The 27,339-nt window shown below is 39.4% G+C and overlaps 1 protein-coding gene across 5 annotated transcripts in view; it reads right to left on the reverse strand.

Moving 5' to 3' along the window:
- Positions 1-24,985, reverse strand: part of PPARG (peroxisome proliferator activated receptor gamma) — a 127,106-nt gene extending 102,121 nt beyond the window's left edge. Inside the window, exons 1-3 of one of the 5 annotated variants that reach the window (XM_080914058.1) lie at positions 23,472-23,531; positions 13,655-13,715; positions 1,217-1,283 (exon numbers count right to left, since the gene is read on the reverse strand). The gene's annotated coding sequence lies outside the window, so the exon portion shown is untranslated. Of the gene's footprint in view, positions 1-1,216; positions 1,284-13,654; positions 13,716-23,471; positions 23,550-24,268; positions 24,301-24,523; positions 24,737-24,774 lie in introns of those variants that run through there. The other 4 variants (XM_080914059.1, XM_080914056.1, XM_080914060.1 and 1 more) reach the window with 4 other exon arrangements.
- Between the last annotated feature and the right edge of the window lie 2,354 nt (positions 24,986-27,339).

The raw sequence follows: 27,339 nt of genomic DNA on the forward strand, positions 1-27,339 counted from the left end.
CTGTAAGTCTCTTCATTCCCGTTTGTAATCAACACACACTGGGGAAATACTTGGAAGCTGTGCAAATATCCTGTTTTTTCTTCCATTCTTACCCACCCACTGAAGTCCGTGTTCATTGGCGGATCTAGCCTGCAGCAGCAGTTGCTATGGTTCTCTGACAACTTCCTCTTGCCTTCACTCCTTCCTAATTCTTCTGTAAAGAAGACTCATCATTCCCTCCACCTCCACCTACTCATCTGTAATTATTCACACCAATCGATCAGATACATATATCTCACTCGAGGAGTTATAATGCAGTCCCACAGTTAGTGTTTTTACTGCTCAAATTGTTTCAGTGTTGGCTGGCTGCTGGGCTCTCTTTTCTGCCCCCTGGCTCTTCTGGAGCACACCCTGCCTGGCTTCTGGCACCACATGGGCCTCCAGGTTTATGCTGAACATCACAGTTTGGTTTGCCACTGGGAGACTCTTATCTAGGTCCTCTCAGAAGACAGAAGTAAAGAACATGCACCAACACACATGCTAATGCAGTCTGTGTTAATTTCTGGATGTATTTATCTGAAAGGGTTTTCCAGTGCAGCTGCAGGTTTTAAAAACATGAGCCACACTGTGACCTTCCTTGTTGACTATAATTAACAGTCCTAAAACCACATAAAGCTTCAGAGAAACTTATGTCTCCAGGCAAAAAGACACATGTGGGGACTGAAAACTGCCTCAACACACTAGGATCAGGTTCTGAAAGATGATGGAAATCACAGAACTTTATCCACAGACCCTGAAGCCATGCTCCATACTAGTCAGTCCCAAGAACTAACTACTGTCATGTAGGTATCAGCAATTCTCCTCGAAAAGAACATGTTTGGTAAATATAAGCCTAATTCTGTCTTAGCAGAGATTAGGGTTGTGTAGCCTAATAGACAAGATATATCTATCTAACTTCAATCATAAGTCTAAGAATCTGAAATAATGTACTTGAAGTCACTACTTGGGTATGAAAATAGGAGGTTAGGTGTTATTTTTAAAGATTTGCAGTATAATGCAACTACTAGGCCAATTTTTTTATCTTTCTTCTGTCCTAGTCAAGTATGTTATTATGAACCCCAACTAACTGGCAAATCATGTAGGAGAAAGTGTTGAGGCAGTACACAATTAAAAATTAAAATATAATTTTAATATATCATATTAATTATATTAATATAAGGTATTCTGATGTACATACCAGTAAAGGGTAGTCCTTGTTGTAAAAAATGTCCTTGGATATCAGTGGTTCACAGCTTCTTTCAAATCTGAATAATTAAAAAGAAAAATATTTTGAAAATTTATTGATATTTTGAAACCTCAGACATCCAAGTCAGCCAAAATGTAGATACACACATAATTTTCATCCCCAGTATTTGCTTTTCCTGAGCATGTAAAGCTTTATATTCTCTAGAAATAACCAACACACAATTAAATGACTCATCATGGATCATGCAGTACCCAAAACTCTCCTCAGGATGGTTGCATAAAAGAGACAGATGGGTATTGGATCCACTTCTCTTGTCTTACCAATAGGGTCACTGACATGATACAAAACTCTTTTACCAAACTCATTTTAATATCAAGTTAATAATAACTATATCACCATTCAGACTTAGGAAAAACCTAGATCTTTAAAGGGATTAGCAGCCTCAAAAGATAGGGAGCTGAGGGCTCTGGGTGTGGCTTACACATCAGAAGGCTTGCTGTCCATATCCAGTTGGAGAAGTGTGGTGCAAGTTTGAAGAGAGTTATACATTGTAAAGCTGATGTTTACTAAAATTTGAGTTCATCTGGAAGTTACATGCAGGGCAAGTCTAAGATACAGTAGAGCAACCAGCCTGCTTGGGCATGGGAGATGCAGCACAGGACAGACTAAGCAGACTTTTCAGAGGAAAGTCCAGGGAGCACATTGTCTAAATAATGATTCACATCCTTGTCTCTTAAAAGGGCCCAGGGAGCCCAGAATAGGACATTCTGTAAAGACAAAACAGCATCCGGTGCCAAAAGCCTTTATCAGGAGGGCCAGAGAGCCCTGGCATGCAGACCCAACATTCTGCACAGTTTGACATACACAAAACTCCAACACTTGCTCTTTTGACTTCTTGGAACTGACAGAAACTGCTACATGATGCATGCTATAAAATGTTACATCATGAAGAAGAACGGTTTTCTCATCCAGTTATTTCTAACATGAAAGAACATGAGCTACAGCCAGTGAGCTTTGCTTGTTGGTATTCCCCATCACTGGGCAGAGCTGCTGTTTGGAAATGGGAGAGCTTAATGCCATCTCAGTGCCAACAGTAAACTGCAGTTCTGTTCTCAGAACAGGACAGTCTCTACAGGAAGAGCTAATCTGTCAACACTTTCTGCCTATATGCTTTGGTTTTGGGCAGTGACCTCTGTTATAATGATTTGCATAAACATTCAAATTTGCTGGTCAACAGTAAAAGCAGCATTCACAACCAAACTGCTTACTACATCTTGCATGTTTAACATATGGGAAACTACTTTATCTATAAGAGATTATCACTATAACTTTTAAAAAAGCGTTTAAGATAGAAAAAAAGATTCAGAAGTATGAGAACAAAAGAAAAGTACCAATAAGTTAATTTTCAAGAAAATTAAAGTTTCTAGGTTAAAATCAAGCAATACTAATTTACTTGACACATACTTCTGATCTTCACCAAATATACATGATTTTATTAAGAATTGGACAAAAAGAAATTTCAATTTATTTGTAATTTAAAAAATGTTTGCAATATATGTTGATTATAGTCTCTCTCATCCACCATACCCTCCTAGATCCTTTACCTACCTCCTTCCAATTTAATGTTTTTTTTCTCTCTTAAAAAATACACAAAAATGTGGGAACTGCTATCTATTCAAGGCTCGGGACCCCAAGAATTAGATCAAACAGAAAACAAGGCCAGCTAATACTATCTCTGTAGATATGCAGCATTTCAAGTATTATCCATGCCCTATCCCACTCTCTGGATTCACTCAAACTGTTCTGTGTCTTCAAGACATAGTCTACAGACACAGGATGTCCCAGGACAGACAATCTGAAAATAGTGTATCTAGCTCCTTGCATTCTATGTTTATTTTATGTTCATTGGATGAATGGTCAATCCACTTACAATCACTAAAACCCAAAGACTTAGGATGTGAAGAGACAGATCACTGTTTCACAAAGCTCACAGTAGGCCAGGCTATTTTTGCCTATTTATTCAACTACTTCACATAAGAAGCCCTGAGATAGGAATTTCTACATATCACAGTAGATATTAATGCAGGCCAAGAGCTATTTATCCCGATTAATTTGCCAGAAATGGAACAAACAGTAAAACTTGACCAAAGATATTGAGGTAGAGGTTAAAGGGGAAATCACTGAGAACTTATCCAGGAATTATATCCCCAAAGGATTGCAGGTAGATTGCAGTGGTAGACCAGTTGTCTGCCACCAACAAGACCTTGGTTTCAATGTCTATCATTGCTGAATAAAACAAAACATCTCCCAAAAGGTAATTGTATAAGTGTTCTTTTAAAATGCTGTAGAAAGATGTCTTATAGAAAAAAAAACTATGACTAAGTTAATTACTTATTAATTTATAATTAATCATTAATTATTTAAGTACCATAATATTATCAATATCAATATCAAAAATTTGACCCCTTTCCCTCCTCCACAAAAGAAAACATTTAAAAAGGTGAGAGTAGACTATTGAAATGGCTGAATGGGCAAGAGAGCTTTCTGGCAAGCCTGGTGGCCTATGCCATCAGAACCCCTATAGTGAAAAGAAAGAACCAGGTTCTACAAGTTACCCTTTGTCTTTTAACCTTTTTCATGTGCATGTGATACACACACACACACACACACACACACACACACACATATATATATATTAAAATGTTATTTCTATTTATTAATATCAAATTAAAACTACAAGTAAAATTAATTAATTCAATCAAATGCTTGGAAAATAAACTACTGTGATCAAATTGAATTTATTTCAGAAAAGCAAAGGCAATTTAATACCAAAGTTTGATAAATACATATAATGGCATTAGAAAAATTTTAAAAGATATGATTATTTCAAAACACACAAAACAAGCAGTCTACATAGTTCTTTTGGGCTGAGGATATAGCTCAGTGGTACAATACTCACCTTGTATGCTCAAGAACCTGTACTTGACATTTCTTTTAAAAACTAAGAAAGTTTAATAACAACAATCTATCTCAAACTTACAACTAATATGGTCCTAATTGTGAAATATGACAGTGCATTTCCTGAGGTATAGTCTATAAATAGCCAGTTCCTTTTCTAACAGTAAAGATTTTGCTAGAAAATAAATGTGTGTGTGTGTGTGTAGTGTGTATTGTAGGTTTATAAAAGATATTAAGATGTAAATATTCTGCAAGCTTTACAATTAAATAACAACATCATCAACAGCAACTTTACTGAACACTGGATTCATCACTTGCAATTTTTCTGTTCCTCTGTACATCGTACTGGAGTGATGACACACATCTTTCTACCGAAACTAGTTACAAGCTGCTTCATTACGACTTCTTGATTTCTGTTTTCCATTAGTGTGCTAGAAAAATGCTTAATTAGCCCTCCTGACATGAAAAAACACTCTGGTTTCTGGACTTGTGAGACAAAGATTTCAAGTTTAAAACATGATGTATCTGAGGCAGGATGTTCACCACGTGGAACACAATGAGATGACAAATCTCAGCAATGTAAGAGCTAGGAAATATACTTTTTGTGTGTCTGTTACTTTTGTTTTTAATATACCCTGTCAGATTATAAGTTCTTATAATTTAATACTTACTGTCTCTAACAATTGTAAAACCCTGCCTGAGATTTTACAATTAAGGACCTACAAGTTGATCTGAGTGGGCTCCTGCATACTGTTGCCTTCTAGATACTTTTTAGTCTCTTGAACCTGTTCTTCCTGAGATTTTCTACTATAACCCACTATAAGTTCATTGGCTTTCTTCTTTCTACTCTTGAATGTGGAATGTCTACTTCTTTGTAGTTTCTAATTATTCAGCCATAGCTCCTGACATGGAAAGATTGTATGTGTGAGTGTCTTTGTGTGTGTGTGTGTGTGTGTGTGTGTGTGTGTGTTCCTAGGAGTTCATGCATGAATGGCAAGCTGAGTTGTATCTTTTCTTAAAGGGAAGGAGAGTGTTAATATTCTTTCATACAGTTTCCATCACGGTCTGTTGGGGAAAGGTAGAAAGTAGGTAAATATACTCAGATCAGTAATTTTTATTCCAAAGTTAAAATGTAGCCATTCCTCAATGTCTAAATATTTTGTATTAGATTTACTCAACTACACAGTAAAAATATTTTTTAAAAAATACATTAACAGGAAGGTACTGTTGATCAGCATCTAAAGTATTTGATTACTTGAATTCATCCCTTGGAGCTCATGTAAAGGTAGAAAGAGAAAACCAATTTTACAAGCCATCATCTGACCTCCACACTACTGCTGTGGCATTTGATGCCCAAACTCATGTATCGTATGTAACCACAATAATCACAAATAAATGTTCTAAAAATGTTGTGCCTATACTGAACAAGTAACAACTTTGTCTTGTTATTATTCCCCAAACAACACAATTTCTCTGGCATTTATGTTGTATTAAGTATAATAAGTCATCTGAAGACAATTTAAAGCAATATAGCTAGGTTATATGAAAATAATACATTTTAGAACTACTTGTAGCCAGTTTCCTTGCCCTATCCCCTCTGACCATAAAGACTGATTCTAGTAGAGTGGTAGATTAACCAAGATCAGTTAAAATATTCCTTATATTTTTACAGAAACCTTAGAAAATGTACAGTTTATTTGACTGCTATATCCTCAGATAACAAAATAAATTAATTTTACTTGTATTAAAAATCAGAGGGGAAAATAAGGGGTGAGAAAAAGAGAGGAATTTCACTTTTTTTTTCTTCTTTTGTGAAGACAAGCTTTCTCTGTGTGGTCCTAGCTAACCTAGAATTCACTCTGTAGACCAGGCTAGCCTTCGGTGCAGAGATTCACCTGCCTCTGCCTCCAAGTACTGAGATTGAACACATACAACATCAATGCTGGGCAGACAGAGCCTTTTTAACAGTGGTTGGTGGTCCTGCCCCCAATGATTAATTTTAATAAATAGTAGAACTTCTGAATAAACATCAAAGATTTGGGATCTCATTTTCCTTGTCACAAACAACACAAAGACACTCTGTATTTTTCAATCACTGTCACACACTAAATTGATTTGCTGTGCATTAGAACAACTAGCCCACATATCGCCTGAATGTGGACAAACTGGTACCCATCAAATTGTTATACAAGGCATGGTAGTTGGGGGTGAGTGGCTATAGATATTTCATTCTCTGGTAACACAGATACTATGAAAATAGGCACTTGTGCAGGAATTGGTGGCTGGTTTAGATTGCTTGGGTTCAAATCCTACATTTCTTATTTGGCAGGCTAGTTTGTTTCTGTTCCTATTTCTTCACTGACCTAAATAATTCATGAAATATACAACATATACCTACCTTCTTTTGAGACAGGGTCTCCTGTAGGTCAGATTAGCCTTACACTCACTATGTAGCTTAGAGTAACCCTGGATTTCTGGTTTTCCCAAGGGCTAAGATATTCTTAATTTATGCAGTTCTAGGGATGGAACCTGTGGTGTTATGTATGCTAGACAAGTATTCTATCAGTTGAACTACATCCTATCCCAGTGTATAGCCTTAGCATTGTATACAATATATGACTTGGAAGAATAAAATAAGATTGATAGTGTATCAATATGCTTTAAATAGAGCCTAAAACAAAATTTATGATCAATAAATATTAATAATAACTCTCAATAACTAGCTTATCTTTTTGGTGCTTGAGTTAATTTTAAAAAGTCCCCAAGCAAGATGGTTAAGTGACATTTTGGCTAATGGTTTAAACTATGTGATAGACTAAGCATGACAATGAATGGTTAAAAAATAAAACACAAATAAACTGTGCTCTAAGCAGGAAATCACAGACTTTATTTATGAATAATTTACAAACTAAGTTGGCCTAATGAGTAATTTTCCATAAGAAAGTTATGAGAGCTATTGAGGAATGAGGAGTAGAATCAGACTGTGGGTGTGAAATAGTAAAGTAACTGTTATCTGTTAAGCATCTGCTATTCATTACTGCCATTCTAGACAGGATGAACATGACAGACTCTCTTGTGTAACTATATATGGAAGGGAAGACACAACCAGAAATCAATGGCTTAAGAATCATCTGCTTTCTGTGCTATTTGGAAAGAGAAGTTAAAAATGAAAGTTGTAGACCATCAGTCAGGAATTACCTCAACAAGCTACTGCCCTTATAAGCATTTGCAGGTGTACTGGCTGGCTTTATGTCAACTTGACACAATCTAAAAGTCATCAGAGAGGAAGGAGCCTGAATTGAGAAAATATCTCCATAAGCTCCAACTATAAGGCATTTCTTAATTAGCAATCAATGTGGGAGAGAGAGCATAGGCCATGGTGGGTGGTACCTTCCCTGGGATGGCGGTCCTGAGTTCTATAAGAAAAGAGATTGAGAAAACCATGGGAAGCAAGTCAGTAAGCAGTACCCCTCCATATCCTCTGCATTAGTTCCCGCCTTCAGGATGCAGTTCTGTTTGAGCTCCTGTACTGACTTCCTTCAATGAACAGTGAATGCTATTGACATGTTAGCTAAATAAACCATTTCTTCTCCCAACTTGCTTTTTGGTCATGGTGTTTCACCAGAGCATTATAAACCCTAACCTAACTAAGACATCAGTCAAGGCATATTGACCCCTTTCATATAGTTCAAGAAGTAGTGATTTGACCCATTTGGAAAACAGTCAATGGGAAGCAAAAGAGCAGCAAGAATTTCAGAACAAAGTTATCACATTATTGATCTTTTGTTTAGTAGATTAAAAGCACACATTACTTTCACACTGTAGTCAAGGTCTTGACCAAGGGAAGAGCTAATAATAGGCACCGAGAAACAGAGATGCAAAGGAAGATTCTTCAGAAGAGAAGTAGTTGTAAAACCCCAGAAAAGAAAATATAAGCAGCATCAGGAATGAAAAACACAGGGCAGGAAAGAGGGACCAATAGCCAGAGCTACTGTAAGAGGTGAGAGGAGAAGAGGAGAAAGTAGGCAGGGGGAGAAGAAGAGAGAGAGAGAGAGAGAGAGATACAAAATAGGAAGAAAGGGATAAAAGGAGGGAAGGAAATAGGGTAGAAGGGAAGGCAACAGAAAGTGAGGACATGCCCAGAGGTTCTGGCCATTCAGTGGCAATGATGTGCATGCTCAGGTTAAGCTATTTACTTTGTATGTGACCACCAAAATTAGTTATCATTGGCATTTAAAATATCTCAGAGAAATTAATATGCCACTAAAACTATTTTAACTTGAACTTTCACATTGGTAAGTATACCTAAATGTCACCTAAAGGAAAGTGTCTTAACTTTTCTCGAAACTCCCAACTACTATGCCTATCCAGACATGAATTTTTTACTTGGGATGTCTGATACACATCACTCCACACAACTGAATAATGTTCAGTAAATATTTGAGTGCCTAGTATATACTAGGTAAATGTTTTAGGCACATGTCAAAATCTTTATGTGCATTTTGGTGAAAAGCATAACATTTTTTACTTATACACCATAAACAGGGAAGGGTCAACTTTTAACAAGGTATTTTACTAGGGATAAAATGAAATTAATTATTTTACTTCTGCAGATAACATGTTACTTGCTATTATAAGCACCAAAACAATCCCTATGAAAAGAATGTCTCTCACCTGGGTTAAAACATTGTAGAATTTCAGAAAATATACAAAAGACATCACACACACACACACACACACACACACACACACACAGGAGTCTAAAAGTTACAATACTATGAAATGTAACTAATCAGTACTAAGGCTAGTTACTAGATGTTGACAGAAACAGTTTGATGTTTATAATAATTAAGTCAAATAGGCTAAAAAAATAAACCTATCTATTTTTCATGCATCAAAACAGCGTCCTACTCCAGCATGGAAAAGGGAGGTAGGCATGAAGCCTCACCCCTAGTTAAGGACCTATTGAAGCTGGGAGAGGAAGAATCAGTTTCTTTCAAGAGCTTGGTCCCTGGTAGGTCTACCATGCTCCAGTGAAAGGCCACACATCCAAGAAGATATGGGCAGCTCAAACTGGACTTGATGGGTTAAAAAAACCCCACAAAGTTGAATACATAGCAAAGGAGAAGTGGATCTGGGAAGAGCTAGGGAGTGAATATGATCGAAACACTCAAAGAACCAATTATTTTTAATGAAAAAAATGGCACCCCAAAGATATCCCCAAATGGGTAGTCACACGTGGTCTTGTTCAATCATGACATTACATCACAGGAGTAAAAAAACAAATGATTTAAAGGTCAGCATCTTGACTTAGATTTACGTAACTCGTTTCTGCAGAAATTTGCATTACTTGTGAAAAACATCACGTGAAAGAGGAACTTACTATAAATATTAAAATTGGAAATAAATGAACAGCTGAGAAAGCATTGGAAAGAAATAGTTTCTTTAAAAAGAATTGGAGAACTACAGAGTGTGGGTGTGTGTGTCTCATTGGTGTAACATGTGCTTAGCATATAGGAAGGCCTGGTTTCAGTTCCCAGCAAGACATGTATGAGCGCGCGCATGTACGCATGCCCACAAATCTAATTGTTAAAACTAATCTAATCTAAAAGTGTAGAATACACTTAAAAATCTAATTAGGAGGAAGATGAGTGATGTCCTGGGTGTACAGTTCATGGCCTGTAACCTCCTCCTGGTGACTAGAATCACACAAGAGAATCAAGAACATTAAGTTTTTATCCAGGTGGCAGACTGGGTGGGGCTGGAAGACTGGTCATAGTCCAGGACTTGCTAAAACTGAGTCAGTGATTGCAAAAGAGCGCTCCCCTATCCCACATGCACTCAACACAGCCCTGGTGCACAAGACTCCAGTTGAGAGCTGGGATGCTCCCAGGCTTGAGGCCGCCTGCTTCATGCAGACTCCTTGCTTTTGCATCTGTCTCTTCCCAGTAGGTGTACTGGACCAGTTGCAGAACTCTCCCTATAGCAGCTGTAGACAGTCCTGTGGCTGCCCCTTGAGGGAAGTAGGGACAGGAACTAGGAGAGAAAGGGATGATACTGGCAGTCTTTACTTTTCCATAGTGGTAAAACCAGGATTTTTATTATTACAAAATAATTTTATTATTGAGAAGAGGAAACCTAGCCCTGGCAGCAAGTGACTCCTGGCATTGGCTATAATACTTGGAATTTCAAGGTTCAGGGAATTCAGACTCTGGTGGCCCAGTATATCAGAAGAAAGGGGCACCATATGCTGCTCTTCTGTGGACAGGCAAGTAGCTACTGAGCATGGGCTCCTACAGTGACGGTGGCAAAGGTGGTCGGTCCTTCCACTGGCTGCACTTTTGTCAGTACGTGTATTGTACCCTGGGGAGAAGCACTGTGGTAGCAGAGGGTGGGTCTCAGCACTATTCCTACACCATCAAAAAAATTATGATAAAGAATAATTTTGAGTAAGTCACAACATAGACTTTAAAGTGCTGGATTTAAAGATAACTGTTTATTGTGACTTGTTGGTCTTTCCCACCCTTAGTGACCTGCTTTGCTTCCTCTTCACTGCAGGGTCGGTAATGAATGGGATAAATCATGAGTGCATACTCAAAAATTAACCATACCCTAAGGACAAAGCAAGTTCTGCTAAAGGATTAAATATTTCTGTTTTCTGAAAAGAGTTATTTTGTATTTTGTTTTATGTCAAAATATATTTAGTTTCAAAAAAATCTAATTTGCACATATATTTATATAAGCTAATTTACAAGTACTGATGAAATAGCTAAAAACTTAGCTTCCGCTAATGTTCCAAAGTAGCTGATTATGAAGGAATTATGTTCTACTAGCTTACTAGCACAGAAAGAAAATCTTGGCACCTCAGGTTTAGATGGGAGCTTGCAGGTTGCCTAGTTCATCTCTTCTCAATAGAGGAAGTCATCATAGAGACTCCCTTGTGTTCTAATGACAAGGCATTTTCTGCCCTTGAGACAGCCTTTCTTACTGCTGGATAGCTATAGATATTACAATTCTTTACTTACACTGAGCTGAACTATGACTCTCTTTAATGTCTGGCTACCCTTTGATAAAGAAAGGCTATGTGACAGTTCCATAAATAAACAGACCAGCTCTTTCTTGTTTACTATTATAGCTCTGTGTTCAATATATAAAGTGAAATGTAGAGAGGGTACCCTAAAATCTATGGCAAGTCCCAGCACAGTGTATTTTTTTAAGACAGTATGCATCTAATTTGAAGTGAAGAGCATTTTCTCTGCAGTATACTGTGGATACTTTTATGAAAGGTCAAATCATATACTTGAATCTTATGACAACGTCACCTCAAAGATGTACTCCCCTTGCTCCAGGTAAGTATGCATTAGTGTGTAGACTAGGCTAAGAGCACAGCTCAGGTGGGGCTTTGTCTTCATTCCTACAGATGGTACACACATTATGTCCAATTTTTCTAACAGTTTCCTGGTAGTTTTCTCTGCATACAGCTGCCAGGTTAACCTTCTGACTAAATCATCTCTAACTTCTTAAGATCTGGACTCTCCTCACTGTTAAGACAAAGCCCGTATTCCTCTATCTGCATTCCAGGCCTTTATCATCAGTCTGAAAGATCTATGCATCCAACCCCATTTCTGACTGCTCATTCTCTGGTGCTGTGTTCTCTAACTCCAGTTAGTTCATGTGGAGTCCTCTGGGGCTGTGTTTAGTCACTATTCCAGACTTGGCTTTCTTACACTGGAGATTCTTTTTCTCTTTCTCTTTGACTATCTCAAGTCATGAACATTAAGTTTTGAGGAAACATGAAATTATCCATTTCATGATATATAATACCATTAACATATGTAATACTATACATTATATAGCATATATAATGTAATACTTTATAATGTCCAGTATATACTTTTATATTTTGTTTTCAGTCAATACATAAATGTTTGTACACAGTGTAGAATACAGTGATATTTCAATACATGTATACAATGAGCAGTGGCCAGATCAGGGTCACTGACTAAAACACTGGAAAAGATGTGTAGGCAGGGATGGCCATGTGACTTGGCAGTCAGCTGCTTGTCTAGCATGTACATGGGCCTAGGTTTGATTCTCAGTACTTTATTAAAAAGAAAGAAAGGTAGCTAGCTCTAAGTCTCTCTCTATCTAGTTCCAAAACGTCATTACCAAAGGAAACCTCCGTTCATGAAGCCCCAACCCCACACCTATCGGCTCATGTTCTTTGTGAAATGACTTACTTTGCTTGGCTCCTGTGTTGTTTCTTTCTCTGTACAGGTTTGTATTGGTTTCCATCAGGCTACTGTCTTAATTCTTGAACTTCCAAACTCTCCTCTTCAGGGTTTTTCCTAGTTACCCCTCCCTCCTTTGATTTTAGTTACATTCATCTTCAGCCTTGAATCATCATGTTGTGATGGGTGTTGGTTAACCATTTCAACTGTGCCCTTTTTGGACATAGGTGGATTCAAGGCTTCAAACTGAGGGGCTTAATTCCTTGTGTTCATGAAAGAGTACTAAAACAAAACTGAGGTTTGGATATTCAATGAGAGCACATCTCAAACCTTTGGCCCTTGGTCCTTCCTGTAGTGCTCTTTCTCAGAAAGCAAAGGGTCTGCCTGTGTCTAGCCAGTGTTTCTTTGCCCTAGTAGCTGAGCAGGTGTGAGAACAGGAGGAAAATGGCAGGTTGCCCAAGGGTGGAGAGGGTGCGGGTTCCCTGTATTCATCTTTAGCAAACAGACTCCTACCTTCATTCCACATCTACAGATGAAGCCCTACCAGGGTTCATCTACCTACCTTGGGTGTCCAGAGATGTCACAAGGCAATGTCTTAAAGAGCCCCATCTTTTGTTTTTGCTTTTATATGGAGATCAGTTTCTCAGTCTGATACTTTGAGGTTGTTCTTAAATACAGATCTTCCTTGGAAAAAATTAATTATTAAATAACCATGATAGTACTTGTGGTCAATATATGAAATAGCTGAGCAATTAAATTACTATCTGTCAAAAGCTGGGCATGGTGCCATACAGCTTTGAGCCCATTACTCAGGAGGCAGATGCAGGCAGATCTCTGAGTTTAAAGTCACCATAGTCTACAGAGTGAGTTCCAAGCCAGGACTACACAGAGAAACCCTTTTGGGAAAAAAAAATCTATTATAAACCAATGGGTAGGTCAAAATCTGATGGTGTTTTATCTAACCTGGCAAAACGTATGAAAGGGAATCAGTCTTATACGGAGCATGGACAAAAGTCTCAGTAACATTTGTGTTGTGTATTGTTATAAACTGTTTCCAGCTGTTACACTGCACAGAATTCGTCACAGTTGCTGTTGAGTCTACAAAGAGGAATGTAAAAACAGGGCTCAGGCCCCTAGGCCATTATGGGGCCTGTCCCTCTGACCAGGACTACTGAATGAGCTAATGCAAAATGCCAAAGTCTATAATTAACATTTATTCCTTTCTCATATCTTACTTTACCTGCTCTAGAGTATCAGGATGAGCAGAGTAAAACTTTCTTCTGATGTTAATTCCATATGTCCTAAAAATGTTACACAGAATATGAATTAATATTAAAAAAAATCAATTCAGGGATTTCTCTTAAAATTTGGGGAGTAGTAAGAAAAGGTCAAGAGCTATGATACATATCCCTATACTCTAATAATGCACAACAAAACATAAAAATAAAGAGAAATCCCCGCCCCCAAAATCAGCAACTGTAATTTGTGATACAAAAGGCAGACTGTGTCAGATTACGATTCAAAGTGTATCTTCCACTTCTGTTTCCTTTAGGTGGAGATTAAGAACAGTTTGAGTACTCTGAATTCAAAAGCTGGTGGTCAGGGTAAATCCTGTCTATGCATGCTGGTGTTTAAAGCTTTATAACCATATCAAAGCCAAGTGAGTCATCTGTACATATCTGCTAGGGTTGGAGACTGTTCTGAGAAGCACAGCAAACACATGGCATGGGTTATGTGGCTGGTCATGCCAATAAGCTACATGTTCCATCACTGTCACTTCACCTCTCTGACTGAACCACGGTCTCCAACTGGCCAGTGCTAGATGCAGGTTTGTAGTTGGTAGATTGTGATCTTTAGCTCCTAAGCTCCAGCCTCACCATTCATGTGGCTGTGTTTTCAGAAAACAGGTTTTGATCTCAATGTAAAGATTCATGGTTTGCAAAGTCAGTGGTCATTCAATAAGGGTACAGTTTATAGGATAAAATAAACACACTGGCAACATTTGTCAAATCTGAAAGTTCTGGTTATGCCTAAATTGATGTTCCTTCAATATTTCACGCCACTGAGTGTGGACAAAAATATATTCCACATAAATGCCTTTAAAATGTGTTTTCCTTTGGTACTGCCCTCATTCATGTTCAGAATTTATTTATAAGTGGTCAATGAAATATTTTCTGACATTTAAAATACCAAACAAAAATGGTAAAGGTAATTTATTAATTCAGAAATATGGAATAGTTATAATAACTTGATGAGAAAATGTTCATTCTACCTAGGATACTCTGAAGTGGCTAAGTGGTAAACAGTTTACCTAGCATGTTTGAGGCTCAGGATTTGATGTCCCATACACAGAAAAGCTTCAATAAATTTACTCTTTGAAATGTCACCATTTTAAGGCTGTCCTACCAAAGATTCTAAGATCTAGAAATTGAAGTCTTGTGAGCTACAGTTCACACTGGCTGACATTAGGGACTGAATCTGCAGGAACTTGAGGGGGAAGAAAAAAAAGATTTAGTATCACTGATATAAAACTTCTAGAAGACATTTTAACACTTGAAAAAGGAAAGGGTATTCTGAGTCACAAGACTAATAAAAGATACAAACATACATACATGTACATACATAATACATATATATTAGGAAGTCATAAAAAAGAAAAGAAAGTAGAAAGTAACAGGAACAATATATAACCTGAGTCAAAGGCAAAAGCAGTTAATTTTTCCTTCTGGAATTTCTAGAATAGGAGAAAATAAGTAGTTCAAAGACTATTACTGTATATCTGCATGCATACATACATATATATGTAAATATGTAATTTTGCATTGTTTACAGGGACTTGGGGAAACATACTTCTTGCTATTTTTGAGCAACTTTTTTCAGGATTTCTACCACATTTCACACTAAGGTCTCATTGACAGGGGAAGCTTACCTTAACAGGCTTTTGTATCAGTGACTAGTTATGGTTACACGGTCAACATTCTGCTAGGAGTTGGAAAGCCAAATAACTCTCACATGAGGTCATTCAGTTTTAGAGAGAGAAAACAAAGAGCATAATACATACATATATATTTTAAGGAAAAAATTGAAAGAGGAGAGCTCTAAGAGAAAGTAATTCCGGAAACTGTTTTCAAAGCTCTATTTGACAGCATAAACTAAAGGTCAAAAAGGTCACAGGCCGTAATAAATCTGCAAAATTAAACCTTACATAAGCCTGTGAACATGATGTGCCTTATTTTTAAAAAAAGATGAATTTTAAGATTTTTTTCTTCTTCCTAAATAAATGAATCATGAAAAAACTGCACAGGTAAATCTAATACGTTAAATAAAACTAAGTGTGAAACAAAGTTTGAGTATAACAAAGAAAAACTCAAATATTTAGCTAGAGGATTCTCATGCTGTGCCTTGATTTTTACTGATCAGGATCACAGAAAAACTAAAAAGTTAACTATTTTCTCTGTTGCTAAATATCTGTGTCAGTTCCAAGTATGATTTTTAGATAGGATCTTATGATGTGGCCCAGGATGGATTCAAACATGCAATCCTCCTGCCACAGTCTCTTGGATGCTGGGATTACAGGTGTATACCACCATTCCCAGTTCAAATACTGGTTCTTATAACAATGCTTTTATAAAGTTCTTGTACCTGGCTTTTCCTGTATCTTCTGGTGCTCTGGAAAAGGCCTCAGAAGTGACAGTATAGCATTACAGTGTGTAGCACATTGCCCAACTGCTTTCTAAGCAGCCTGAAGTAAATTACAGTGACATCAGAGATACGCAAATACAAATTTCTTCAGCTTCTAAATCATAGTGTATTGTCCACAGGACTTTGCTTCCTAGACAACCCTTCGAGCATTGAGCCACATCCCTGGCCTCAATACCCAAATCACAGAGTTTTAGAGTAAGAAACAAAACTGTTACTAAACGTCACTAGGAAGGGCTTATTGTTAACCTTTATTAAACTGGAATTAAAAATAACTTTATTTACTTAACATAGAACAGTTTTCCAGGGCCAGATTCTTTTTTGTGGTCATATAAAATCCAGTCTTCAAGACTCAGGGTTTCTAACTGCCACTCAAAGACAAAAAGAACCAGTGAGAGCTCATCTAAGAGATCCAGTTAGCCTACAGCAACAGGAGCTATGGACAACCAGTTGGTTTACCTTGACAGGAACTTACTGACAACGGCACTGAGTTTTTCTAAGTAATCTAGCAAGCCAGCTATGGTGAGTTTTACAGGATAGTTCCCAGGGAGTATATGAATAAACTGACATATGGCAAGGAATTTCACATAGGCAACAGACAAGAGTATAGCCTAACGAATCCAGGCTGGCCCAATGCATCGTGTAGTGCTGAGGACTATGGTGAACCTCTCTGATCTTCCAGCCTCTACCTCCTGAGCACTAAGATTCTAAGTTGTTAGTTTGTGTTTGGGATAGAATCTAGAGTGTTCTGCATGCTAGGCAAGCACTCCACCAACTGAGCTACATTCCTAGTCCTCCCTACTCTTTTAGAAAAAAATTACTGAACATGTACTAATCACTGTGCTATATGCTAGAGATGGAAAGATGAATAAAGGCCTACTGGTACCTTCCTTCACAAAACTTCTCATCTATTACTTTCAAAGTCCTAAAAGCCAGCAAATTTGAACACTGCTGAACTCAAAATTTTAAATATTATATTGCCTTTAAATAAAATCAGGATGTTACTAAGTCATTCCAAATGCTTCAAGGAAACATGCAGCAATCTTCCATTGCCAAATGCTTGCCTGGGTGCACTCTCTACTTTTTGAATTATTCTGACATATGCAAATAATTTTTTGAAGTTTCAACTTCACTTATATTTATATCATTCACATGTTTGTTTTCTTTTTTAAAAAATAAACCTTATCCAGTATATAGAACAAGAAAAACATGCATATGGGTACACTCTTCCACACACTCCAAAGCTTGTTTACATGGGTAATTATCAATTACAAGAAAGAGACAATATATAGCAGGGCGAGGCTTTAAGATTCTCAGATTTAAGTTCATAAACTGAAAAGGTTGTGTGAACACTAATGACAGGTAAGGAGTGTGGTTAGTACTGCGTGTGAGGGTGGCCATTTTTAATAAGTTCACCAGTGATCTGATTTTAATAAGGCCACCAAGCTTTGATTTCTAGCTAAGCTTCATTACATTGCTGTAATCATTTTAAGCCCAAAGAGAAGAAAGCAGAGTATGTGTGAAGTGGATCTGCCAAAGCATTAAGCATCATTTCTTCTTCTTAGGCATTTTTTCCCCCACTGAAGTGATTGAAAAACTCTTTTCACTGTGATCTAGTAGGAAGGTGCTTTAGCTGTCTACTGGAACTAACTCACGAAGACAGCAGAGGATCAGTGTAGCGTCGTGGAAAAAATAAAGGACCGCGGAAGGATGATAGTGTAGTGCTTGATTACACTATCTGCCTGCCAGCTCACCGCTCTGAACTTTGATGACGTTTCCTAGGTAAAATGCTATTGCACAACAACTGTTTGTTTTCTTTTGAGTTGAAAAATAGTTTGAGGAACATCTGCAACCTGTCTTGATTTAATTTTTTGAAATTACATTCATTTATAGTGTGTGTTCAGATGACAACCCTCAGGAGGCCATCCTCTTCTCCCACAATGTGGGTCCTAGGGACCAAACTCAGGCTGTCCAGCTTTTACTGACTGAGCTATCTCTTAGGTCCTTGTCTTGATTTTTATGAGAAAAAAATGTGCATGTCAAATAAATCATTTGTCATTGCTGGTCCCCATAGTTGGTGTCACATATAATTTGCTGCCAAGGGGCACATATTACCTTATTTTCCCTCTCCTCTTTTAACCCCCTTTATCTAATTCCACATGTGAGCAAACCCCCCCCCCTTCCCCCATCCTGTTCTTCCTCCTCCTAAGTGCAGTGGTTATAGACATTCACCAAATGTGATTTCTACTCTCTCCTTCCATCTCCACATGAATGTTAACTGTGTTTTCAGGCAACAAGAACTCAAGGAAGCAAGCTTTTTTTCTTTTTTTTCCTGATAGTGACGAGGTCAGTTAATTCTGTCTAGAACACTGGCTCTTTAAAGTGGACTCCAGACCTTTGCATGACAACAGCATTTAGTAGTGGAATGACAGCTGCATGGGGTGGGGTCAAGGTTAAGGAGTCCTTTCCAGTTCTTCACCCAGCACTCAGTCTCACAGTTCTGTTTCCCTATTGCCCTCCCTATAAAGGATCATGTATTGCTTAAACACAGGGATGAAAGAATAACTTGTCTCTATCCGCTTTGCTAGATTCTCCCCACAAGTTACTTGAGGACCAGCATGAGTAACAAGCAGTGAGAGGTAACCTTACAATTTCAGTGATCCTAGAAGCCTGTGATGTCAACAAGGAGCAGTGTGAATTCTTACATTCTAGGACATGGTAAGCATACAATCTGTGCCTGAGAGCAGGGACCGGGATCTGTATGTTCCACTCCCACACCCTCCTACTCAGGGAATTCCCCTTTTCTCCACTTCTCTCACATTGCCCTTGTTCTTATCTACCATACACTGAAAAGGACTGCTCACTCCTAGGTCCATGCCAATCTGAACTCTTCCAAGGGGTCAGATAATTTATTTCATTTTATCTCTGGATTATAATTCCAGGTAAATCTACAGATTTTTCTAAAAGTAATTAAATGTAGCAGTGAACTTATTTTCTATAAAGAATGAGGTAGAACTAGAGAAATGGCTCATCTGTCAAGAACACTTGTTGCTTTTTCAGAGGACCCAGGTTCAATTCCCAGCATCCACATGGTGACTGACAGCCATCTGTAATGCCAGTTCCGGGGGTTTGGAAACCCTTTCCCAGCCTCTATAGGAATCCAGACACACAAGTGTTAAACAGACAAACATGCAGGCAAAACAACTACACATATATAACATTTAAGCAGTAACTGTTGGGTAAGAAGCACTTGCCTAGCACATGCAAGGCCATAGGCATTCAATTACCAGTATCTCAAAGCAAAACATACAGCACAAAATCAATAAAGAGGGGCCTGGGGGTATTCCTGTACAAAGTAGTACAGCAGTACTTCTCTGTATGCCAGGGGCCAGGGTTTGACTTCCAATACCTAAATAAATACAAAAATGATCAAATGCAACAAAGCCTTTTGCGATTATCTAGTTTAAATTCTGCCTGAAAGCTTTAAATTTACTGTAACCAATGCAAGTTACAAGGATTGATGGCATCTCTGTGTGTGTGTATGTGTGTGTGTGTGTGTGTGTGTCTGGAACAGTGCAGTGAAGAAAAATCCATCCTACACTATCAAAAAAAAGATTTTCTCAGTCACCATCATGGCCACTTGGGTGCTTGAAAGAAGAGCCAAGACTCTTAGGAAGCTCCAATAGTACTTGTTAATAAGAGCGTAGAAGTTAACGAGAATCTGGGCTCCCACTCCCAAAGGGAAATCTACAAAGACACTCACCCCTACTTATAAGCCCCAGCTTGAGCCTTTGTTCTCTCCATAGACCCAACCTTGCAGCTCTGCCTCTATTTATTTATTTATTTATTTATTTTTGGCCAGGGACGTGCAGTTCAAGCCCCACGGCAATTTTCCCCAGCAATCACTTGTGCAGCACATAAGCCTCTTTCCGTCCCACTCAGTCGGCAGGCAAGTACACAGCTCACCAAGATGCTGCTTGGGATCAGCCCATGTTACCACATCCAGTCCCAGTCCCTTTCTTGCATAGGAAAGTCTCTTACAATAACCTGTATTAGTTAATCCACAGAGGGCTTCAAATGTGTGGTCACTTACATACTTGTTCACTTGCTGCCTGCCAATAAGTGAGTGGCCTATTAGTAGTCATAAGTGACTTGTCAAGCTTTTTAGAAGGCTAATTTGGGTTATTGTTTGCTGCAACACACAAACTGTTTTAATGACTAGCACAAGGAATTACTTAGCCTTTTAGGTGTTGGTAGTAAACTATAGAACTGAAGGAGGTGACTATGCTTGGTAAAATAAGCTTCCCCTGGATAACATATTCAACCCTCTCAAAAGTATGGCATAAAAATCGATAAAGAGCAGAGCTTTATCAAATAAAAGCACAGGCCTGCCGCCATGGAAACTTAGTACCAGCACAAAGACCACTTGTCTATGAAGGACTCACAAAGACAGAAGAAAAAAAAACAATGTTATGCTTGCTTTTGTCCCAAATCATCAGCGAGTAAAGAATATAATTTGAAGCTGAAAACAATATTTCTATAAATTTTTCTTGAGTTGGCTATAAAATGGCATTTTTATCTTTCTTAACAGTTATCTCAAAGGTAGTAAGCGAGCAAACTCGTCAGACTTGTGAACGAGTCAGTGCTGACCTAGATAGCTGTGTAGTTTGTCTTTAGGATATCAGCTCAGTTAAATTCAGGGCCAAACTCTTATCAGTTAAGATATCCAGGCTTGCTGATAAACGTCTTAAAACCATACCCAAAACAAACAGAGACAAAGATTAATTATTTTAAGCTTTCCTAACTTTCCATACTTCGAAAGAACATAATAATTGACACAGTTAAGCAGCATAAACATCCATGTTCTAAACAGAATATTCGATTAAAATATTGATTTGTATGTATAATAGAAGAGAAATAGTAAGAATAAACCTAGGTCTTAAGAATTAAGGCTATACTAGACCAGTGGTAGATAATATCTTAACACAAATCATGCATTTCACCAAAGTATGGCCTATTGTGTTTGAGATCTCCTTATAAATTCAGTTGTGTTGGAAAAATAAAATTTAAAATATGTCAGTTTATTAAATAATAGTTTAAAATATATAATGTATAACTCTCCAAAAAATCTACCTCTGTATTATGAGAAAACTGTAAGTAGTAGACTAGAAACCTCAGGAAAATTTAAGAAAAAAACGTAAAAATAATTAAAAAGAAAACCTCATAGACTATGAAACTTATATGTGGTATTTAAGGCCTCCCTGGCATTGAGACAGAGTTAACTGGCCTTGTTATTTTTTTGGTCAACTTAATTCAGTTTCTAACGACCTTTGTAAGCAGTCATGCCGCTGCCCTTTCGGCTGCGTTCGGGCATTAAGAAAGTGAAGTAAAGTAATAGATAACAGGGAAATTTGCCACAAAAATAAGAAAAACACGAAAGAATTTCGCTTTGACAATTTGTGGGCTGCACAGATGTTTAAAATTACATACTATTGACTTAAATCAAATTGTCTTGACTAAGTGTAGTCTTTTCTTAACCGTCTACCAATGTTCACTTAGTGGGATCCTATGAAAGAGAAGACGTTTCTTCCCGTATTTTTACTTCATTTTATGACAGAGAATATTTTCAAGTCTGTATGACAAGAAATTCAGCAGAAAGACACAAATTAGAATGACTGTGTGTCTTGCTATATATACTGGGCACCAACTATTGAAGCTTCTGGAAAAATTGTTTTAACAAAAATTTTTATGAAAGTCTCTTGCTATTAGCAACCACTTCAAATCTGAAAAGTGACTTAAATGCATTGATAATACTTATACATGTTTTCACAGTGCCTTTATATAGTATAGCTTCCCCACACAGAAGGATCTTGCCAAGACTGATGGCATACTCTTCTTTTCAGAGACTTAAAAGTGAAAGAAAATCATTTGTTTAAATAGGTAAAACTTACTAACCGAAACCAGCCACTTGCATACTCAGTAATTTATTTCTACATCAAAAATTTAAAGTCATACTTTTTTTTATATATGAATTTTAAATGTGAGATTTTGAAACTAATAATATGATTTTTAGTGTAATTTGCTCTTTGTTATTAAAGTGATTCTGAAATATGTTGTGATATGAATGTTAAGAAAACTAGTTTCTTTAAAGAAAATATACTTAATTATTAAAAAAACATTATTTCAAAAATATCAAAGTAGTCTTAAATATTGATGTGTATGGTACTTCTGGGCCTTTTAGTTTTAATTTGTTTTAAAGAACTTATATTCTTTTAAATATAAAAGAATGAGGAAACAGCATCTAAAAACTCTTTGGCCTAGAGGTATCCAGAACTTTAGACTTTACCGGCGCCATTGTTCTTCAGTAAGAGCTTGAAATTTTTATATATGACAGATTTTTTTTCTTAAAAATAAAACTGTTGACAAGCCTTTTCCTTCTCGTGAGTTGTAAAAGATTGAGATGATCACCAGTTGCTTCTTAGATCTTCTCACTGAAGATACAATTCTCAGCAAATTAAATATGGGGTAGCACTTAAATAAGCAAATTTACACAAAGCACATAGTAAAAGAAAAATGGATGGCTTTATAATATGCTTCGTTCCAACTAATGTATGAGACTGACTTCAAATTTTCGTATATTGAAATTGATACTTCGGACATTTACTTTAGAGCAAATGTAGTTGAAGATAAGGCAACAGAGAACTTATTTTAAAGCTGAAACAGGATCTTCTGGAACATCGCTCCAGATGCTCTTAGTGTCTATGAGCGCTTCCGTCAAACTTTCAAGAGAAGTGTCTCTTTGAGAAGTCATGGTGTATGTCAGCTCCTACCCTCATCAGGTTTTAAGTCATAGAGCACCTGGGGTTAGTTACATTTTTAGTAAGCAACTGATCACTTCGCTATGGACAGGAGGACTCCCACAGAGCACCTGATATCTTTGGAAGACCTGCCCAAGTCCAAGACTAAGTTATTCATTTAATAATTCCCGTTAACAATTTGCTTCGTGCATGATAATAAAGAGGTGATGTTACAATAATGAACTCCAAATCAAGAGGCTTTCCAAATGTTAGCTACCCTACAACTCGGTTCATCTGGTTTTGTTTCCAAATGATCATTTAATTTTACATTCTTGTCCTTCATCTTGCTAAAGAAGACCAAGTTTAGCTTCTTCCTGACAGAAAATTTAACTCTTTTTTCCCCCCTCCTGAAATAAGTGACACGACCTTCCCTCCATTAGCATCAGAAGCGAAGCAGATTCTTACAGTACAAGAACACATCCTGATGTGTAAGAACTTGGGGGCAGTCTGGCCACTTCACAACACCCTCCAACAAAACGCGATGACGATGGGGCCACTCACCTACGCAACGGGAGTTTAAGAAGAATTTAGCGCTGCAGCCTTCTGATCCCCCGGCAGAGGTCCAGGCCCCTTCTTGACCTCCTCCTGTCCCTTATATAAAAGCAGCCCAGGCTACTCCCAGTTTCTGCCTCCACCTCACCTTAGGCTCCTCCCCAATCCCAAGCCATAAAACACCCGGAGCTACACACCCACCTTCCACCCCCCACCACGAGGGCTTGCCTACTCCAGTTAGCACAGCCTGTGCTCGCCCCCTCCTTAGGCTAAAGAGGGGCACTGGAGGGGCGGGGCCTTGGCGACAGTGACCCCCGCTTTCCTCACACCTGGCGAGCCCCGGGTAGCGGCCGCGGGCCAAGTCGCCTGGGCGATCACCGGCGCACCGTCCTTACCCCCACCCCCAGCGCCTCAGGGCGACCCGCGGCAGCTGGCGAGAGCCCCTCTCTGAAAATTGTCATCAAGATCCACAGGACCCGGTCCCCTGCAGGAGTTCTGGACTGTGCGGAGAACTGGCTTTCAAGTTAGGGTCTGGCTCCCTGGCCACCCTGCTCAGAGCTCGCACACACTTGCCTGCCACCCTCTCTGGGAACCTGAGGTGGCTCGACTGTGGCGCTCCGCGTACCCGCTGGGCCGGTGCCCCTCACAAGGACATTCACCCTGTCAGTCCCACTTGGCTCTCTAGGCGGGTGACCGGTTCTCAGCGGAGACCCCTCACTCTGTCCCTCAGTCCGTGACCCCGCCCCGCTATCTCTTTCTCGCTCTTCTCTCCAGCCCATGTCCCCCTCAGACCCAGACTCTGTCACCTTGTCAGTCACATTTGGTCCTGTCAAGAGTATGACTTCTCCTCAGCCAGGTCCCCTCAGTCAAGATTCTGTCACTTTCTGTCACGCTCCGTCCTGTCAGAGTTTGACTTTCCAGCCCGCGTCCCCTCTGGTTGAGACAGGGTCAGGCAGTCAGTTACACGGTCCTGTCAGAGTGCGACTTCTCCCCATCCCCTCAGCCGAGACCCAGTCACCTAGGCGGTTAGATCCGGTCCCCACAGGCCGAGGCCCCCTCACCTTGTCTGCCACAATCCTGTCAGAAAGCGGCTTCTCAGCCCGCGTCCCCTCAGCCGAGACCCCGTCAGGCGGTCAGCCTCACAAGGTCCTGTCAGAGTATGACTTCTCCTCAGTCCGTCCCCTCGGCCCGGTCACCTTGTCGTCACACTCAGTCCCCTCAGGCCACGCACAACCCGACACCCCAGTGAGACGCCCCAGGACTCTTCTTCCGTGTCCCTCAGGCGGGCCGCGTGGCCCGGGGCGACTCTGACCTGAGGCGGCGGCTTGGCGGGCGCTGTGCGTCTGGGCGGCCGACCCGATCCCAGCGCCCCGGGCTGAGGCTCCGAGTGCGACGGGCCCCGCCTGGCCGCGGACGAGCCGAGCCGAGCGACCCGGCCGGGCCGGGGGGCGGTGCCCAGGGAGAGGCCGGAGGCCCCGCGGCTGCACCCGGAGGCCGGCGCCCACGAGGCCCGCTCGGCTCCCCCGCGCCGGCACCCCGTGCGGGTTACCTGGCCGCCTTGCTCCTCACAGCCGCTGGGAGGCGACCCAGGAAGGTCCTGTGTCCCTCAGACCGATGCCCGTGGTTCGGCCGGTGACCGTCACGTGGAATTTTGGTTCTTTTTTCTAGATGTGCTTCTCATTAACATTTAAAAAATAGTATGAATTAAGTAGATTTAGGATCTCTCTCCTTTTTTTTAATAATCTCGGAAACACTCTGAAGGTGAACACCTTCATAAACGGACTTCAATGTTAGTCATTTAATTTCCTTTTTAAAAACAATGGTGAACAGAGATGGGCTCCCCTGGAGCTGGAGTTACAGGTGGCTGGTGCTGGGAACCGAACTAGGGTCCTCTCGACAAATACTAAGTGTTCCTGACCTCTGAGGCATCTCTCCTGCCCTCGAACTATTTGTTAACCTTGTTCACTGAATTTTAAAAATTCTTTAGCACCATTTCTTGCATAGGAAGCCTTACACACAGGGTGGAGAGGACTTGAGAATCTTTTAAGTTAGAATATTGAAGCATCTTGTCTCAGAAGCCTGAAACACACAGGATGAACAGTTCCTTTTCTTGCCCTCTTTCTGCTCTCTCTGTTATAATCTGCCCTAAAGATACACATTCAGAAACCCTTCGATGTTCAGGACACCAGAGGCCTTTCTTTTATCCAATCTTATTGATTTTTTAATCATTTTTCAATCTTATTGATGAAAATATTGTTCTGAAATTATTGATGAAAATATCGCTCTCCTTTGGGAGGCACTGACCTCTGGAAGTTTATAATTGTGCTTCTCTTGCTCAGGATGATCCTCTACTCTTAGCATCTTTATTTGTTGGGAGAGAGGGAATTCTTTATTCCTCTGGTATATACTATGTACCCAGGCTAGCCTCCAACTGGAGATCCTCCTGTCTCGGCTTCCTGAGTCCCGATGATTACTGGTGTGAGTCACCATGCCCAGCTTGTCTGTCCTTTTACTTTCTTAATGAAATGCATAAGGTTTAAAAAATAATCTTTGATCTATTTTAGTTTTAACTTTGTCTTATTTTGGTGTTAAAGATAAGTTCAAAGCTATACAATTCATTATATGGTTTAATTCTGGAAATTTCTTTGGTTTGGCTCTTAAACACTAGTATGTAATCCATTCTGAGATAACTTTTGTATATGAGTGAGGTGAGGGACAATCAGCTTTTAGTGGTGGAAATTCCCATAATTCACCAACAGCCTTGGAGGGGAAATTCCAGCACAGAAAATTCATAAAAGGTGTAAAAGTTTGGAGTTGATCTGAATTGTTTCTAAACAGCCTCCTGGATCAAAATTTCTGTTATTTTCAAAGTGTCTGTGGCTAGTAAGACTTACAGAAGCAGTGAGTAAACAGTGGAGCAGAAACAGTCTAACCTTTCAAACCCCTGGGCTCTCCATTCAATTTAGTGTCTTAAAGTCCACACTTTTCAAATCAAATAAAAAGAACAGAAGAGGAATCACAAACCCTTAGAATGTGGATCTCATATGAAAGAAAGTGTGGCCTTCGTGACACATGTGTCACGAAGTGTGCATATATGTCTGTGTGTACCAGGGGTTGGTGCCATTTAACTATAGATGACATTTTTAAAAGGTGGGAAGACACTGTATAAACTGTACTTGCAGAATTCTTTCATCCCACAAACATTTACTGAGCGTTTGTGCCCGGCCCTCTGCTAAGGGGGGGGAGGGGCATAATATGCCAAGCTGCGCATGCCCTCCACCCTGCCGCGGTGTACACTGGGAACATGGTCCACATGGGGTTTCTAGAGACAAGAGCTGGTTCCGGATTCAGTTTCCCAACCACAAGAATTCCTCCCAGATACTGGTGCCGACTGTCCCCACCACCCCATAGCATTAAATAAATGTTCATGTCTTTTATTGTTTGTTTTGTTTTCCCAATGAAGTTTACAACGTACTAACTTTTGTCTAGAGAGCGGCACTTTGTCCGCAGGTCCGCAGCTGCATACTGCGTTTGTTATATTGGGAAGGGTCCACGTTGAGTAGTGACAGTTGATGATAAGTGACTTGACCTCCATTTATTCTGACTATATTCAAATGGGTCAGTCCCTAAGAATTTAAAAATAATGTTACATTACCTTTTATGGGGGAGTGGTTAAAAATAACAAATTATTTTTCTCTCTTTTCCAGAGGCCCTGTAAAACAGCACTGGCATCAGAATATTCGACCGTGTGGAAGGTGAGCACAGGCGTCCTTCCAGAGAGGACTGTCTGCGTTTACAGCTGTTGGCCATGACGTTGACTTTTGTCTCTCTTTATCTCAGACAACCCTGACCAATCTCCAGCCGCTATAAATTCTGG

This window comes from Micromys minutus, assembly GCF_963924665.1.
Source record: "Micromys minutus genome assembly, chromosome: 3".
Lineage (NCBI taxonomy): Eukaryota > Metazoa > Chordata > Mammalia > Rodentia > Muridae > Micromys > Micromys minutus.